We start from the raw sequence: 16,421 nt of genomic DNA, 5'->3' as shown, positions 1-16,421 counted from the left end.
ATGATTGTGGGGTCAGGCTCAAAAAGAGTGTGGCCAGGAGGTATGCAGCTGCAAAGTCTGTGCGAGAGAGCCTCCAAGTTGAAGCATGCAAGGTTGTCGGACACTCAAAAGCATCCTTCGAGCTGGAATCAAACCAGCGACCTAAGGATTGCTAATTAGCTACTACAGTCCTCCGCTCTACCAGCTGAGCTATCGAAGGTTTAGCCAGACATGCGTGCAGCTGCTTCCTAGGTTTTTGTGTCAGTGCCAACTAAAAAGAAGTTGGCCCTTCATTTGAAGGTAGTGCCAAGTGGAAGTTTTGGAGGATGCGGGCATCGATCCCGCTACCTCTCGCATGCTAAGCGAGCGCTCTACCATTTGAGCTAATCCCCCTCTACGGTTGCTGGCTTCTGGCACTCGGGTCACACCGTAGTCATGTTATCATGCCTAAACCAAGCTTTGACCATGGGAGAAGAAAGGTTTCTTTTTTTTTTTTTTTTTTTTTTTTTTAAGTGTGGATTTTTTTGTGCCTTGAAATAGAAAGGACAGTGGAGTTTGCTGGGCTTTGGGTGGCCTGAAAGAACGAGACAGTGAATTTTTGGGGTACCTTTTTCCTGGGAGCATGAAAAATGCAAAACTCTGCGCTTAGCAGAGGATGGTTTCGATCCATCGACCTCTGGGTTATGGGCCCAGCACGCTCCCGCTGCGCCACTCTGCTGCTGCTTACACCTCTCTTACGAGAAGCCACATTACCGTCTGACTGTTGTCAAGCCACTAACGAAGCAGAAGAGTTGGCTTTAGTCACACTAGGGGTGAGAGTTGGATTTTCACGATTGAGAAGTGGTGTGAATTCTATGGCGTTGGTGGTATAGTGGTGAGCATAGCTGCCTTCCAAGCAGTTGACCCGGGTTCGATTCCCGGCCAACGCATTGTTTCTCTTGTTTTGAAGTATTCTTGTTAACACTCTCTCCGGAGGCCAATGATTGTGGGGTCAGGCTCAAAAAGAGTGTGGCCAGGAGGTATGCAGCTGCAAAGTCTGTGCGAGAGCGCCTCCAAGTTGAAGCATGCAAGGTTGTCGGGCACTCAAAAGCATCCTTCGAGCCGGAATCAAACCAGCGACCTAAGGATTGCTAATTAGCTACTACAGTCCTCCGCTCTACCAGCTGAGCTATCGAAGGTTTAGCCAGACATGCGTGCAGCTGCTTCCTAGGTTTTTGTGTCAGTGCCAACTAAAAAGAAGTTGGCCCTTCATTTGAAGGTAGTGCCAAGTGGAAGTTTTGGAGGATGCGGGCATCGATCCCGCTACCTCTCGCATGCTAAGCGAGCGCTCTACCATTTGAGCTAATCCCCCTCTACGGTTGCTGGCTTCTGGCACTCGGGTCACACCGTAGTCATGTTATCATGCCTAAACCAAGCTTTGACCATGGGAGAAGAAAGGTTTCTTTTTTTTTTTTTTTTTTTTTTCTAAGTGTGGATTTTTTTGTGCCTTGAAATAGAAAGGACAGTGGAGTTTGCTGGGCTTTGGGTGGCCTGAAAGAACGAGACAGTGAATTTTTGGGGTACCTTTTTCCTGGGAGCATGAAAAATGCAAAACTCTGCGCTTAGCAGAGGATGGTTTCGATCCATCGACCTCTGGGTTATGGGCCCAGCACGCTCCCGCTGCGCCACTCTGCTGCTGCTTACACCTCTCTTACGAGAAGCCACATTACCGTCTGACTGTTGTCAAGCCACTAACGAAGCAGAAGAGTTGGCTTTAGTCACACTAGGGGTGAGAGTTGGATTTTCACGATTGAGAAGTGGTGTGACTTCTATGGCGTTGGTGGTATAGTGGTGAGCATAGCTGCCTTCCAAGCAGTTGACCCGGGTTCGATTCCCGGCCAACGCATTGTTTCTCTTGTTTTGAAGTATTCTTGTTAACACTCTCTCCGGAGGCCAATGATTGTGGGGTCAGGCTCAAAAAGAGTGTGGCCAGGAGGTATGCAGCTGCAAAGTCTGTGCGAGAGAGCCTCCAAGTTGAAGCATGCAAGGTTGTCGGACACTCAAAAGCATCCTTCGAGCTGGAATCAAACCAGCGACCTAAGGATTGCTAATTAGCTACTACAGTCCTCCGCTCTACCAGCTGAGCTATCGAAGGTTTAGCCAGACATGCGTGCAGCTGCTTCCTAGGTTTTTGTGTCAGTGCCAACTAAAAAGAAGTTGGCCCTTCATTTGAAGGTAGTGCCAAGTGGAAGTTTTGGAGGATGCGGGCATCGATCCCGCTACCTCTCGCATGCTAAGCGAGCGCTCTACCATTTGAGCTAATCCCCCTCTACGGTTGCTGGCTTCTGGCACTCGGGTCACACCGTAGTCATGTTATCATGCCTAAACCAAGCTTTGACCATGGGAGAAGAAAGGTTTCTTTTTTTTTTTTTTTTTTTTTCTAAGTGTGGATTTTTTTGTGCCTTGAAATAGAAAGGACAGTGGAGTTTGCTGGGCTTTGGGTGGCCTGAAAGAACGAGACAGTGAATTTTTGGGGTACCTTTTTCCTGGGAGCATGAAAAATGCAAAACTCTGCACTTAGCAGAGGATGGTTTCGATCCATCGACCTCTGGGTTATGGGCCCAGCACGCTCCCGCTGCGCCACTCTGCTGCTGCTTACACCTCTCTTACGAGAAGCCACATTACCGTCTGACTGTTGTCAAGCCACTAACGAAGCAGAAGAGTTGGCTTTAGTCACACTAGGGGTGAGAGTTGCATTTTCACGATTGAGAAGTGGTGTGAATTCTATGGCGTTGGTGGTATAGTGGTGAGCATAGCTGCCTTCCAAGCAGTTGACCCGGGTTCGATTCCCGGCCAACGCATTGTTTCTCTTGTTTTGAAGTATTCTTGTTAACACTCTCTCCGGAGGCCAATGATTGTGGGGTCAGGCTCAAAAAGAGTGTGGCCAGGAGGTATGCAGCTGCAAAGTCTGTGCGAGAGAGCCTCCAAGTTGAAGCATGCAAGGTTGTCGGACACTCAAAAGCATCCTTCGAGCTGGAATCAAACCAGCGACCTAAGGATTGCTAATTAGCTACTACAGTCCTCCGCTCTACCAGCTGAGCTATCGAAGGTTTAGCCAGACATGCGTGCAGCTGCTTCCTAGGTTTTTGTGTCAGTGCCAACTAAAAAGAAGTTGGCCCTTCATTTGAAGGTAGTGCCAAGTGGAAGTTTTGGAGGATGCGGGCATCGATCCCGCTACCTCTCGCATGCTAAGCGAGCGCTCTACCATTTGAGCTAATCCCCCTCTACGGTTGCTGGCTTCTGGCACTCGGGTCACACCGTAGTCATGTTATCATGCCTAAACCAAGCTTTGACCATGGGAGAAGAAAGGTTTCTTTTTTTTTTTTTTCTAAGTGTGGATTTTTTTGTGCCTTGAAATAGAAAGGACAGTGGAGTTTGCTGGGCTTTGGGTGGCCTGAAAGAACGAGACAGTGAATTTTTGGGGTACCTTTTTCCTGGGAGCATGAAAAATGCAAAACTCTGCGCTTAGCAGAGGATGGTTTCGATCCATCGACCTCTGGGTTATGGGCCCAGCACGCTCCCGCTGCGCCACTCTGCTGCTGCTTACACCTCTCTTACGAGAAGCCACATTACCGTCTGACTGTTGTCAAGCCACTAACGAAGCAGAAGAGTTGGCTTTAGTCACACTAGGGGTGAGAGTTGCATTTTCACGATTGAGAAGTGGTGTGAATTCTATGGCGTTGGTGGTATAGTGGTGAGCATAGCTGCCTTCCAAGCAGTTGACCCGGGTTCGATTCCCGGCCAACGCATTGTTTCTCTTGTTTTGAAGTATTCTTGTTAACACTCTCTCCGGAGGCCAATGATTGTGGGGTCAGGCTCAAAAAGAGTGTGGCCAGGAGGTATGCAGCTGCAAAGTCTGTGCGAGAGAGCCTCCAAGTTGAAGCATGCAAGGTTGTCGGACACTCAAAAGCATCCTTCGAGCATCCTTCGAGCCGGAATCAAACCAGCGACCTAAGGATTGCTAATTAGCTACTACAGTCCTCCGCTCTACCAGCTGAGCTATCGAAGGTTTAGCCAGACATGCGTGCAGCTGCTTCCTAGGTTTTTGTGTCAGTGCCAACTAAAAAGAAGTTGGCCCTTCATTTGAAGGTAGTGCCAAGTGGAAGTTTTGGAGGATGCGGGCATCGATCCCGCTACCTCTCGCATGCTAAGCGAGCGCTCTACCATTTGAGCTAATCCCCCTCTACGGTTGCTGGCTTCTGGCACTCGGGTCACACCGTAGTCATGTTATCATGCCTAAACCAAGCTTTGACCATGGGAGAAGAAAGGTTTCTTTTTTTTCTTTTTTTTTTTTTTCTAAGTGTGGATTTTTTTGTGCCTTGAAATAGAAAGGACAGTGGAGTTTGCTGGGCTTTGGGTGGCCTGAAAGAACGAGACAGTGAATTTTTGGGGTACCTTTTTCCTGGGAGCATGAAAAATGCAAAACTCTGCGCTTAGCAGAGGATGGTTTCGATCCATCGACCTCTGGGTTATGGGCCCAGCACGCTCCCGCTGCGCCACTCTGCTGCTGCTTACACCTCTCTTACGAGAAGCCACATTACCGTCTGACTGTTGTCAAGCCACTAACGAAGCAGAAGAGTTGGCTTTAGTCACACTAGGGGTGAGAGTTGGATTTTCACGATTGAGAAGTGGTGTGACTTCTATGGCGTTGGTGGTATAGTGGTGAGCATAGCTGCCTTCCAAGCAGTTGACCCGGGTTCGATTCCCGGCCAACGCATTGTTTCTCTTGTTTTGAAGTATTCTTGTTAACACTCTCTCCGGAGGCCAATGATTGTGGGGTCAGGCTCAAAAAGAGTGTGGCCAGGAGGTATGCAGCTGCAAAGTCTGTGCGAGAGCGCCTCCAAGTTGAAGCATGCAAGGTTGTCGGGCACTCAAAAGCATCCTTCGAGCCGGAATCAAACCAGCGACCTAAGGATTGCTAATTAGCTACTACAGTCCTCCGCTCTACCAGCTGAGCTATCGAAGGTTTAGCCAGACATGCGTGCAGCTGCTTCCTAGGTTTTTGTGTCAGTGCCAACTAAAAAGAAGTTGGCCCTTCATTTGAAGGTAGTGCCAAGTGGAAGTTTTGGAGGATGCGGGCATCGATCCCGCTACCTCTCGCATGCTAAGCGAGCGCTCTACCATTTGAGCTAATCCCCCTCTACGGTTGCTGGCTTCTGGCACTCGGGTCACACCGTAGTCATGTTATCATGCCTAAACCAAGCTTTGACCATGGGAGAAGAAAGGTTTCTTTTTTTTTTTTTTTTTTTTTCTAAGTGTGGATTTTTTTGTGCCTTGAAATAGAAAGGACAGTGGAGTTTGCTGGGCTTTGGGTGGCCTGAAAGAACGAGACAGTGAATTTTTGGGGTACCTTTTTCCTGGGAGCATGAAAAATGCAAAACTCTGCACTTAGCAGAGGATGGTTTCGATCCATCGACCTCTGGGTTATGGGCCCAGCACGCTCCCGCTGCGCCACTCTGCTGCTGCTTACACCTCTCTTACGAGAAGCCACATTACCGTCTGACTGTTGTCAAGCCACTAACGAAGCAGAAGAGTTGGCTTTAGTCACACTAGGGGTGAGAGTTGCATTTTCACGATTGAGAAGTGGTGTGAATTCTATGGCGTTGGTGGTATAGTGGTGAGCATAGCTGCCTTCCAAGCAGTTGACCCGGGTTCGATTCCCGGCCAACGCATTGTTTCTCTTGTTTTGAAGTATTCTTGTTAACACTCTCTCCGGAGGCCAATGATTGTGGGGTCAGGCTCAAAAAGAGTGTGGCCAGGAGGTATGCAGCTGCAAAGTCTGTGCGAGAGAGCCTCCAAGTTGAAGCATGCAAGGTTGTCGGACACTCAAAAGCATCCTTCGAGCTGGAATCAAACCAGCGACCTAAGGATTGCTAATTAGCTACTACAGTCCTCCGCTCTACCAGCTGAGCTATCGAAGGTTTAGCCAGACATGCGTGCAGCTGCTTCCTAGGTTTTTGTGTCAGTGCCAACTAAAAAGAAGTTGGCCCTTCATTTGAAGGTAGTGCCAAGTGGAAGTTTTGGAGGATGCGGGCATCGATCCCGCTACCTCTCGCATGCTAAGCGAGCGCTCTACCATTTGAGCTAATCCCCCTCTACGGTTGCTGGCTTCTGGCACTCGGGTCACACCGTAGTCATGTTATCATGCCTAAACCAAGCTTTGACCATGGGAGAAGAAAGGTTTCTTTTTTTTTTTTTTCTAAGTGTGGATTTTTTTGTGCCTTGAAATAGAAAGGACAGTGGAGTTTGCTGGGCTTTGGGTGGCCTGAAAGAACGAGACAGTGAATTTTTGGGGTACCTTTTTCCTGGGAGCATGAAAAATGCAAAACTCTGCGCTTAGCAGAGGATGGTTTCGATCCATCGACCTCTGGGTTATGGGCCCAGCACGCTCCCGCTGCGCCACTCTGCTGCTGCTTACACCTCTCTTACGAGAAGCCACATTACCGTCTGACTGTTGTCAAGCCACTAACGAAGCAGAAGAGTTGGCTTTAGTCACACTAGGGGTGAGAGTTGCATTTTCACGATTGAGAAGTGGTGTGACTTCTATGGCGTTGGTGGTATAGTGGTGAGCATAGCTGCCTTCCAAGCAGTTGACCCGGGTTCGATTCCCGGCCAACGCATTGTTTCTCTTGTTTTGAAGTATTCTTGTTAACACTCTCTCCGGAGGCCAATGATTGTGGGGTCAGGCTCAAAAAGAGTGTGGCCAGGAGGTATGCAGCTGCAAAGTCTGTGCGAGAGCGCCTCCAAGTTGAAGCATGCAAGGTTGTCGGGCACTCAAAAGCATCCTTCGAGCCGGAATCAAACCAGCGACCTAAGGATTGCTAATTAGCTACTACAGTCCTCCGCTCTACCAGCTGAGCTATCGAAGGTTTAGCCAGACATGCGTGCAGCTGCTTCCTAGGTTTTTGTGTCAGTGCCAACTAAAAAGAAGTTGGCCCTTCATTTGAAGGTAGTGCCAAGTGGAAGTTTTGGAGGATGCGGGCATCGATCCCGCTACCTCTCGCATGCTAAGCGAGCGCTCTACCATTTGAGCTAATCCCCCTCTACGGTTGCTGGCTTCTGGCACTCGGGTCACACCGTAGTCATGTTATCATGCCTAAACCAAGCTTTGACCATGGGAGAAGAAAGGTTTCTTTTTTTTTTTTTTTTTTTTTCTAAGTGTGGATTTTTTTGTGCCTTGAAATAGAAAGGACAGTGGAGTTTGCTGGGCTTTGGGTGGCCTGAAAGAACGAGACAGTGAATTTTTGGGGTACCTTTTTCCTGGGAGCATGAAAAATGCAAAACTCTGCACTTAGCAGAGGATGGTTTCGATCCATCGACCTCTGGGTTATGGGCCCAGCACGCTCCCGCTGCGCCACTCTGCTGCTGCTTACACCTCTCTTACGAGAAGCCACATTACCGTCTGACTGTTGTCAAGCCACTAACGAAGCAGAAGAGTTGGCTTTAGTCACACTAGGGGTGAGAGTTGGATTTTCACGATTGAGAAGTGGTGTGAATTCTATGGCGTTGGTGGTATAGTGGTGAGCATAGCTGCCTTCCAAGCAGTTGACCCGGGTTCGATTCCCGGCCAACGCATTGTTTCTCTTGTTTTGAAGTATTCTTGTTAACACTCTCTCCGGAGGCCAATGATTGTGGGGTCAGGCTCAAAAAGAGTGTGGCCAGGAGGTATGCAGCTGCAAAGTCTGTGCGAGAGAGCCTCCAAGTTGAAGCATGCAAGGTTGTCGGACACTCAAAAGCATCCTTCGAGCTGGAATCAAACCAGCGACCTAAGGATTGCTAATTAGCTACTACAGTCCTCCGCTCTACCAGCTGAGCTATCGAAGGTTTAGCCAGACATGCGTGCAGCTGCTTCCTAGGTTTTTGTGTCAGTGCCAACTAAAAAGAAGTTGGCCCTTCATTTGAAGGTAGTGCCAAGTGGAAGTTTTGGAGGATGCGGGCATCGATCCCGCTACCTCTCGCATGCTAAGCGAGCGCTCTACCATTTGAGCTAATCCCCCTCTACGGTTGCTGGCTTCTGGCACTCGGGTCACACCGTAGTCATGTTATCATGCCTAAACCAAGCTTTGACCATGGGAGAAGAAAGGTTTCTTTTTTTTTTTTTTCTAAGTGTGGATTTTTTTGTGCCTTGAAATAGAAAGGACAGTGGAGTTTGCTGGGCTTTGGGTGGCCTGAAAGAACGAGACAGTGAATTTTTGGGGTACCTTTTTCCTGGGAGCATGAAAAATGCAAAACTCTGCGCTTAGCAGAGGATGGTTTCGATCCATCGACCTCTGGGTTATGGGCCCAGCACGCTCCCGCTGCGCCACTCTGCTGCTGCTTACACCTCTCTTACGAGAAGCCACATTACCGTCTGACTGTTGTCAAGCCACTAACGAAGCAGAAGAGTTGGCTTTAGTCACACTAGGGGTGAGAGTTGCATTTTCACGATTGAGAAGTGGTGTGAATTCTATGGCGTTGGTGGTATAGTGGTGAGCATAGCTGCCTTCCAAGCAGTTGACCCGGGTTCGATTCCCGGCCAACGCATTGTTTCTCTTGTTTTGAAGTATTCTTGTTAACACTCTCTCCGGAGGCCAATGATTGTGGGGTCAGGCTCAAAAAGAGTGTGGCCAGGAGGTATGCAGCTGCAAAGTCTGTGCGAGAGAGCCTCCAAGTTGAAGCATGCAAGGTTGTCGGACACTCAAAAGCATCCTTCGAGCATCCTTCGAGCCGGAATCAAACCAGCGACCTAAGGATTGCTAATTAGCTACTACAGTCCTCCGCTCTACCAGCTGAGCTATCGAAGGTTTAGCCAGACATGCGTGCAGCTGCTTCCTAGGTTTTTGTGTCAGTGCCAACTAAAAAGAAGTTGGCCCTTCATTTGAAGGTAGTGCCAAGTGGAAGTTTTGGAGGATGCGGGCATCGATCCCGCTACCTCTCGCATGCTAAGCGAGCGCTCTACCATTTGAGCTAATCCCCCTCTACGGTTGCTGGCTTCTGGCACTCGGGTCACACCGTAGTCATGTTATCATGCCTAAACCAAGCTTTGACCATGGGAGAAGAAAGGTTTCTTTTTTTTCTTTTTTTTTTTTTTCTAAGTGTGGATTTTTTTGTGCCTTGAAATAGAAAGGACAGTGGAGTTTGCTGGGCTTTGGGTGGCCTGAAAGAACGAGACAGTGAATTTTTGGGGTACCTTTTTCCTGGGAGCATGAAAAATGCAAAACTCTGCGCTTAGCAGAGGATGGTTTCGATCCATCGACCTCTGGGTTATGGGCCCAGCACGCTCCCGCTGCGCCACTCTGCTGCTGCTTACACCTCTCTTACGAGAAGCCACATTACCGTCTGACTGTTGTCAAGCCACTAACGAAGCAGAAGAGTTGGCTTTAGTCACACTAGGGGTGAGAGTTGGATTTTCACGATTGAGAAGTGGTGTGACTTCTATGGCGTTGGTGGTATAGTGGTGAGCATAGCTGCCTTCCAAGCAGTTGACCCGGGTTCGATTCCCGGCCAACGCATTGTTTCTCTTGTTTTGAAGTATTCTTGTTAACACTCTCTCCGGAGGCCAATGATTGTGGGGTCAGGCTCAAAAAGAGTGTGGCCAGGAGGTATGCAGCTGCAAAGTCTGTGCGAGAGAGCCTCCAAGTTGAAGCATGCAAGGTTGTCGGACACTCAAAAGCATCCTTCGAGCTGGAATCAAACCAGCGACCTAAGGATTGCTAATTAGCTACTACAGTCCTCCGCTCTACCAGCTGAGCTATCGAAGGTTTAGCCAGACATGCGTGCAGCTGCTTCCTAGGTTTTTGTGTCAGTGCCAACTAAAAAGAAGTTGGCCCTTCATTTGAAGGTAGTGCCAAGTGGAAGTTTTGGAGGATGCGGGCATCGATCCCGCTACCTCTCGCATGCTAAGCGAGCGCTCTACCATTTGAGCTAATCCCCCTCTACGGTTGCTGGCTTCTGGCACTCGGGTCACACCGTAGTCATGTTATCATGCCTAAACCAAGCTTTGACCATGGGAGAAGAAAGGTTTCTTTTTTTTTTTTTTTTTTTTTTTTTTAAGTGTGGATTTTTTTGTGCCTTGAAATAGAAAGGACAGTGGAGTTTGCTGGGCTTTGGGTGGCCTGAAAGAACGAGACAGTGAATTTTTGGGGTACCTTTTTCCTGGGAGCATGAAAAATGCAAAACTCTGCGCTTAGCAGAGGATGGTTTCGATCCATCGACCTCTGGGTTATGGGCCCAGCACGCTCCCGCTGCGCCACTCTGCTGCTGCTTACACCTCTCTTACGAGAAGCCACATTACCGTCTGACTGTTGTCAAGCCACTAACGAAGCAGAAGAGTTGGCTTTAGTCACACTAGGGGTGAGAGTTGGATTTTCACGATTGAGAAGTGGTGTGAATTCTATGGCGTTGGTGGTATAGTGGTGAGCATAGCTGCCTTCCAAGCAGTTGACCCGGGTTCGATTCCCGGCCAACGCATTGTTTCTCTTGTTTTGAAGTATTCTTGTTAACACTCTCTCCGGAGGCCAATGATTGTGGGGTCAGGCTCAAAAAGAGTGTGGCCAGGAGGTATGCAGCTGCAAAGTCTGTGCGAGAGAGCCTCCAAGTTGAAGCATGCAAGGTTGTCGGACACTCAAAAGCATCCTTCGAGCCGGAATCAAACCAGCGACCTAAGGATTGCTAATTAGCTACTACAGTCCTCCGCTCTACCAGCTGAGCTATCGAAGGTTTAGCCAGACATGCGTGCAGCTGCTTCCTAGGTTTTTGTGTCAGTGCCAACTAAAAAGAAGTTGGCCCTTCATTTGAAGGTAGTGCCAAGTGGAAGTTTTGGAGGATGCGGGCATCGATCCCGCTACCTCTCGCATGCTAAGCGAGCGCTCTACCATTTGAGCTAATCCCCCTCTACGGTTGCTGGCTTCTGGCACTCGGGTCACACCGTAGTCATGTTATCATGCCTAAACCAAGCTTTGACCATGGGAGAAGAAAGGTTTCTTTTTTTTTTTTTTTTTTTTTTCTAAGTGTGGATTTTTTTGTGCCTTGAAATAGAAAGGACAGTGGAGTTTGCTGGGCTTTGGGTGGCCTGAAAGAACGAGACAGTGAATTTTTGGGGTACCTTTTTCCTGGGAGCATGAAAAATGCAAAACTCTGCGCTTAGCAGAGGATGGTTTCGATCCATCGACCTCTGGGTTATGGGCCCAGCACGCTCCCGCTGCGCCACTCTGCTGCTGCTTACACCTCTCTTACGAGAAGCCACATTACCGTCTGACTGTTGTCAAGCCACTAACGAAGCAGAAGAGTTGGCTTTAGTCACACTAGGGGTGAGAGTTGCATTTTCACGATTGAGAAGTGGTGTGAATTCTATGGCGTTGGTGGTATAGTGGTGAGCATAGCTGCCTTCCAAGCAGTTGACCCGGGTTCGATTCCCGGCCAACGCATTGTTTCTCTTGTTTTGAAGTATTCTTGTTAACACTCTCTCCGGAGGCCAATGATTGTGGGGGTCAGGCTCAAAAAGAGTGTGGCCAGGAGGTATGCAGCTGCAAAGTCTGTGCGAGAGAGCCTCCAAGTTGAAGCATGCAAGGTTGTCGGGCACTCAAAAGCATCCTTCGAACCGGAATCAAACCAGCGACCTAAGGATTGCTAATTAGCTACTACAGTCCTCCGCTCTACCAGCTGAGCTATCGAAGGTTTAGCCAGACATGCGTGCAGCTGCTTCCTAGGTTTTTGTGTCAGTGCCAACTAAAAAGAAGTTGGCCCTTCATTTGAAGGTAGTGCCAAGTGGAAGTTTTGGAGGATGCGGGCATCGATCCCGCTACCTCTCGCATGCTAAGCGAGCGCTCTACCATTTGAGCTAATCCCCCTCTACGGTTGCTGGCTTCTGGCACTCGGGTCACACCGTAGTCATGTTATCATGCCTAAACCAAGCTTTGACCATGGGAGAAGAAAGGTTTCTTTTTTTTTTTTTTCTAAGTGTGGATTTTTTTGTGCCTTGAAATAGAAAGGACAGTGGAGTTTGCTGGGCTTTGGGTGGCCTGAAAGAACGAGACAGTGAATTTTTGGGGTACCTTTTTCCTGGGAGCATGAAAAATGCAAAACTCTGCGCTTAGCAGAGGATGGTTTCGATCCATCGACCTCTGGGTTATGGGCCCAGCACGCTCCCGCTGCGCCACTCTGCTGCTGCTTACACCTCTCTTACGAGAAGCCACATTACCGTCTGACTGTTGTCAAGCCACTAACGAAGCAGAAGAGTTGGCTTTAGTCACACTAGGGGTGAGAGTTGCATTTTCACGATTGAGAAGTGGTGTGAATTCTATGGCGTTGGTGGTATAGTGGTGAGCATAGCTGCCTTCCAAGCAGTTGACCCGGGTTCGATTCCCGGCCAACGCATTGTTTCTCTTGTTTTGAAGTATTCTTGTTAACACTCTCTCCGGAGGCCAATGATTGTGGGGTCAGGCTCAAAAAGAGTGTGGCCAGGAGGTATGCAGCTGCAAAGTCTGTGCGAGAGAGCCTCCAAGTTGAAGCATGCAAGGTTGTCGGACACTCAAAAGCATCCTTCGAGCATCCTTCGAGCCGGAATCAAACCAGCGACCTAAGGATTGCTAATTAGCTACTACAGTCCTCCGCTCTACCAGCTGAGCTATCGAAGGTTTAGCCAGACATGCGTGCAGCTGCTTCCTAGGTTTTTGTGTCAGTGCCAACTAAAAAGAAGTTGGCCCTTCATTTGAAGGTAGTGCCAAGTGGAAGTTTTGGAGGATGCGGGCATCGATCCCGCTACCTCTCGCATGCTAAGCGAGCGCTCTACCATTTGAGCTAATCCCCCTCTACGGTTGCTGGCTTCTGGCACTCGGGTCACACCGTAGTCATGTTATCATGCCTAAACCAAGCTTTGACCATGGGAGAAGAAAGGTTTCTTTTTTTTCTTTTTTTTTTTTTTCTAAGTGTGGATTTTTTTGTGCCTTGAAATAGAAAGGACAGTGGAGTTTGCTGGGCTTTGGGTGGCCTGAAAGAACGAGACAGTGAATTTTTGGGGTACCTTTTTCCTGGGAGCATGAAAAATGCAAAACTCTGCGCTTAGCAGAGGATGGTTTCGATCCATCGACCTCTGGGTTATGGGCCCAGCACGCTCCCGCTGCGCCACTCTGCTGCTGCTTACACCTCTCTTACGAGAAGCCACATTACCGTCTGACTGTTGTCAAGCCACTAACGAAGCAGAAGAGTTGGCTTTAGTCACACTAGGGGTGAGAGTTGCATTTTCACGATTGAGAAGTGGTGTGAATTCTATGGCGTTGGTGGTATAGTGGTGAGCATAGCTGCCTTCCAAGCAGTTGACCCGGGTTCGATTCCCGGCCAACGCATTGTTTCTCTTGTTTTGAAGTATTCTTGTTAACACTCTCTCCGGAGGCCAATGATTGTGGGGGTCAGGCTCAAAAAGAGTGTGGCCAGGAGGTATGCAGCTGCAAAGTCTGTGCGAGAGAGCCTCCAAGTTGAAGCATGCAAGGTTGTCGGGCACTCAAAAGCATCCTTCGAACCGGAATCAAACCAGCGACCTAAGGATTGCTAATTAGCTACTACAGTCCTCCGCTCTACCAGCTGAGCTATCGAAGGTTTAGCCAGACATGCGTGCAGCTGCTTCCTAGGTTTTTGTGTCAGTGCCAACTAAAAAGAAGTTGGCCCTTCATTTGAAGGTAGTGCCAAGTGGAAGTTTTGGAGGATGCGGGCATCGATCCCGCTACCTCTCGCATGCTAAGCGAGCGCTCTACCATTTGAGCTAATCCCCCTCTACGGTTGCTGGCTTCTGGCACTCGGGTCACACCGTAGTCATGTTATCATGCCTAAACCAAGCTTTGACCATGGGAGAAGAAAGGTTTCTTTTTTTTTTTTTTTTTTTTTTTCTAAGTGTGGATTTTTTTGTGCCTTGAAATAGAAAGGACAGTGGAGTTTGCTGGGCTTTGGGTGGCCTGAAAGAACGAGACAGTGAATTTTTGGGGTACCTTTTTCCTGGGAGCATGAAAAATGCAAAACTCTGCGCTTAGCAGAGGATGGTTTCGATCCATCGACCTCTGGGTTATGGGCCCAGCACGCTCCCGCTGCGCCACTCTGCTGCTGCTTACGCCTCTCTTACGAGAAGCCACATTACCGTCTGACTGTTGTCAAGCCACTAACGAAGCAGAAGAGTTGGCTTTAGTCACACTAGGGGTGAGAGTTGGATTTTCACGATTGAGAAGTGGTGTGAATTCTATGGCGTTGGTGGTATAGTGGTGAGCATAGCTGCCTTCCAAGCAGTTGACCCGGGTTCGATTCCCGGCCAACGCATTGTTTCTCTTGTTTTGAAGTATTCTTGTTAACACTCTCTCCGGAGGCCAATGATTGTGGGGTCAGGCTCAAAAAGAGTGTGGCCAGGAGGTATGCAGCTGCAAAGTCTGTGCGAGAGAGCCTCCAAGTTGAAGCATGCAAGGTTGTCGGGCACTCAAAAGCATCCTTCGAGCCGGAATCAAACCAGCGACCTAAGGATTGCTAATTAGCTACTACAGTCCTCCGCTCTACCAGCTGAGCTATCGAAGGTTTAGCCAGACATGCGTGCAGCTGCTTCCTAGGTTTTTGTGTCAGTGCCAACTAAAAAGAAGTTGGCCCTTCATTTGAAGGTAGTGCCAAGTGGAAGTTTTGGAGGATGCGGGCATCGATCCCGCTACCTCTCGCATGCTAAGCGAGCGCTCTACCATTTGAGCTAATCCCCCTCTACGGTTGCTGGCTTCTGGCACTCGGGTCACACCGTAGTCATGTTATCATGCCTAAACCAAGCTTTGACCATGGGAGAAGAAAGGTTTCTTTTTTTTTTTTTTTTTTTTTTCTAAGTGTGGATTTTTTTGTGCCTTGAAATAGAAAGGACAGTGGAGTTTGCTGGGCTTTGGGTGGCCTGAAAGAACGAGACAGTGAATTTTTGGGGTACCTTTTTCCTGGGAGCATGAAAAATGCAAAACTCTGCGCTTAGCAGAGGATGGTTTCGATCCATCGACCTCTGGGTTATGGGCCCAGCACGCTCCCGCTGCGCCACTCTGCTGCTGCTTACACCTCTCTTACGAGAAGCCACATTACCGTCTGACTGTTGTCAAGCCACTAACGAAGCAGAAGAGTTGGCTTTAGTCACACTAGGGGTGAGAGTTGCATTTTCACGATTGAGAAGTGGTGTGAATTCTATGGCGTTGGTGGTATAGTGGTGAGCATAGCTGCCTTCCAAGCAGTTGACCCGGGTTCGATTCCCGGCCAACGCATTGTTTCTCTTGTTTTGAAGTATTCTTGTTAACACTCTCTCCGGAGGCCAATGATTGTGGGGGTCAGGCTCAAAAAGAGTGTGGCCAGGAGGTATGCAGCTGCAAAGTCTGTGCGAGAGAGCCTCCAAGTTGAAGCATGCAAGGTTGTCGGGCACTCAAAAGCATCCTTCGAGCCGGAATCAAACCAGCGACCTAAGGATTGCTAATTAGCTACTACAGTCCTCCGCTCTACCAGCTGAGCTATCGAAGGTTTAGCCAGACATGCGTGCAGCTGCTTCCTAGGTTTTTGTGTCAGTGCCAACTAAAAAGAAGTTGGCCCTTCATTTGAAGGTAGTGCCAAGTGGAAGTTTTGGAGGATGCGGGCATCGATCCCGCTACCTCTCGCATGCTAAGCGAGCGCTCTACCATTTGAGCTAATCCCCCTCTACGGTTGCTGGCTTCTGGCACTCGGGTCACACCGTAGTCATGTTATCATGCCTAAACCAAGCTTTGACCATGGGAGAAGAAAGGTTTCTTTTTTTTTTTTTTTTTTTTCTAAGTGTGGATTTTTTTGTGCCTTGAAATAGAAAGGACAGTGGAGTTTGCTGGGCTTTGGGTGGCCTGAAAGAACGAGACAGTGAATTTTTGGGGTACCTTTTTCCTGGGAGCATGAAAAATGCAAAACTCTGCGCTTAGCAGAGGATGGTTTCGATCCATCGACCTCTGGGTTATGGGCCCAGCACGCTCCCGCTGCGCCACTCTGCTGCTGCTTACGCCTCTCTTACGAGAAGCCACATTACCGTCTGACTGTTGTCAAGCCACTAACGAAGCAGAAGAGTTGGCTTTAGTCACACTAGGGGTGAGAGTTGGATTTTCACGATTGAGAAGTGGTGTGAATTCTATGGCGTTGGTGGTATAGTGGTGAGCATAGCTGCCTTCCAAGCAGTTGACCCGGGTTCGATTCCCGGCCAACGCATTGTTTCTCTTGTTTTGAAGTATTCTTGTTAACACTCTCTCCGGAGGCCAATGATTGTGGGGTCAGGCTCAAAAAGAGTGTGGCCAGGAGGTATGCAGCTGCAAAGTCTGTGCGAGAGCGCCTCCAAGTTGAAGCATGCAAGGTTGTCGGGCACTCAAAAGCATCCTTCGAGCCGGAATCAAACCAGCGACCTAAGGATTGCTAATTAGCTA

At 48.9% G+C, this 16,421-nt stretch overlaps 17 non-coding genes across 17 annotated transcripts; all 17 read right to left on the bottom strand.

The window, feature by feature from the left end:
* Positions 1–299: 299 nt before the first annotated feature.
* On the bottom strand, positions 300–372 carry TRNAA-AGC (transfer RNA alanine (anticodon AGC)). Its single transcript has one exon. It is a non-coding gene; the product is annotated as a tRNA-Ala (tRNA).
* An 885-nt stretch (positions 373–1,257) lies between these two features.
* Positions 1,258–1,330, bottom strand: TRNAA-AGC (transfer RNA alanine (anticodon AGC)). The gene has a single exon. It is a non-coding gene; the product is annotated as a tRNA-Ala (tRNA).
* An 883-nt stretch (positions 1,331–2,213) lies between these two features.
* Positions 2,214–2,286, bottom strand: TRNAA-AGC (transfer RNA alanine (anticodon AGC)). Its single transcript has one exon. It is a non-coding gene; the product is annotated as a tRNA-Ala (tRNA).
* Positions 2,287–3,168: 882 nt separating this feature from the next.
* On the bottom strand, positions 3,169–3,241 carry TRNAA-AGC (transfer RNA alanine (anticodon AGC)). The gene has a single exon. It is a non-coding gene; the product is annotated as a tRNA-Ala (tRNA).
* An 886-nt stretch (positions 3,242–4,127) lies between these two features.
* Positions 4,128–4,200, bottom strand: TRNAA-AGC (transfer RNA alanine (anticodon AGC)). The gene has a single exon. It is a non-coding gene; the product is annotated as a tRNA-Ala (tRNA).
* An 884-nt stretch (positions 4,201–5,084) lies between these two features.
* TRNAA-AGC (transfer RNA alanine (anticodon AGC)) lies at positions 5,085–5,157 on the bottom strand. The gene has a single exon. It is a non-coding gene; the product is annotated as a tRNA-Ala (tRNA).
* An 882-nt stretch (positions 5,158–6,039) lies between these two features.
* TRNAA-AGC (transfer RNA alanine (anticodon AGC)) lies at positions 6,040–6,112 on the bottom strand. Its single transcript has one exon. It is a non-coding gene; the product is annotated as a tRNA-Ala (tRNA).
* Positions 6,113–6,987: 875 nt separating this feature from the next.
* On the bottom strand, positions 6,988–7,060 carry TRNAA-AGC (transfer RNA alanine (anticodon AGC)). The gene has a single exon. It is a non-coding gene; the product is annotated as a tRNA-Ala (tRNA).
* Positions 7,061–7,942: 882 nt separating this feature from the next.
* On the bottom strand, positions 7,943–8,015 carry TRNAA-AGC (transfer RNA alanine (anticodon AGC)). The gene has a single exon. It is a non-coding gene; the product is annotated as a tRNA-Ala (tRNA).
* Positions 8,016–8,901: 886 nt separating this feature from the next.
* Positions 8,902–8,974, bottom strand: TRNAA-AGC (transfer RNA alanine (anticodon AGC)). The gene has a single exon. It is a non-coding gene; the product is annotated as a tRNA-Ala (tRNA).
* An 884-nt stretch (positions 8,975–9,858) lies between these two features.
* TRNAA-AGC (transfer RNA alanine (anticodon AGC)) lies at positions 9,859–9,931 on the bottom strand. The gene has a single exon. It is a non-coding gene; the product is annotated as a tRNA-Ala (tRNA).
* An 885-nt stretch (positions 9,932–10,816) lies between these two features.
* Positions 10,817–10,889, bottom strand: TRNAA-AGC (transfer RNA alanine (anticodon AGC)). Its single transcript has one exon. It is a non-coding gene; the product is annotated as a tRNA-Ala (tRNA).
* Positions 10,890–11,773: 884 nt separating this feature from the next.
* On the bottom strand, positions 11,774–11,846 carry TRNAA-AGC (transfer RNA alanine (anticodon AGC)). The gene has a single exon. It is a non-coding gene; the product is annotated as a tRNA-Ala (tRNA).
* An 886-nt stretch (positions 11,847–12,732) lies between these two features.
* TRNAA-AGC (transfer RNA alanine (anticodon AGC)) lies at positions 12,733–12,805 on the bottom strand. The gene has a single exon. It is a non-coding gene; the product is annotated as a tRNA-Ala (tRNA).
* An 885-nt stretch (positions 12,806–13,690) lies between these two features.
* Positions 13,691–13,763, bottom strand: TRNAA-AGC (transfer RNA alanine (anticodon AGC)). Its single transcript has one exon. It is a non-coding gene; the product is annotated as a tRNA-Ala (tRNA).
* An 884-nt stretch (positions 13,764–14,647) lies between these two features.
* TRNAA-AGC (transfer RNA alanine (anticodon AGC)) lies at positions 14,648–14,720 on the bottom strand. The gene has a single exon. It is a non-coding gene; the product is annotated as a tRNA-Ala (tRNA).
* Positions 14,721–15,604: 884 nt separating this feature from the next.
* On the bottom strand, positions 15,605–15,677 carry TRNAA-AGC (transfer RNA alanine (anticodon AGC)). The gene has a single exon. It is a non-coding gene; the product is annotated as a tRNA-Ala (tRNA).
* Positions 15,678–16,421: the final 744 nt, after the last annotated feature.

Source organism: Eleutherodactylus coqui, chromosome 1 (genome assembly GCF_035609145.1).
Source record: "Eleutherodactylus coqui strain aEleCoq1 chromosome 1, aEleCoq1.hap1, whole genome shotgun sequence".
Lineage (NCBI taxonomy): Eukaryota > Metazoa > Chordata > Amphibia > Anura > Eleutherodactylidae > Eleutherodactylus > Eleutherodactylus coqui.
This window is presented reverse-complemented; position numbering and strand designations above follow the sequence as displayed.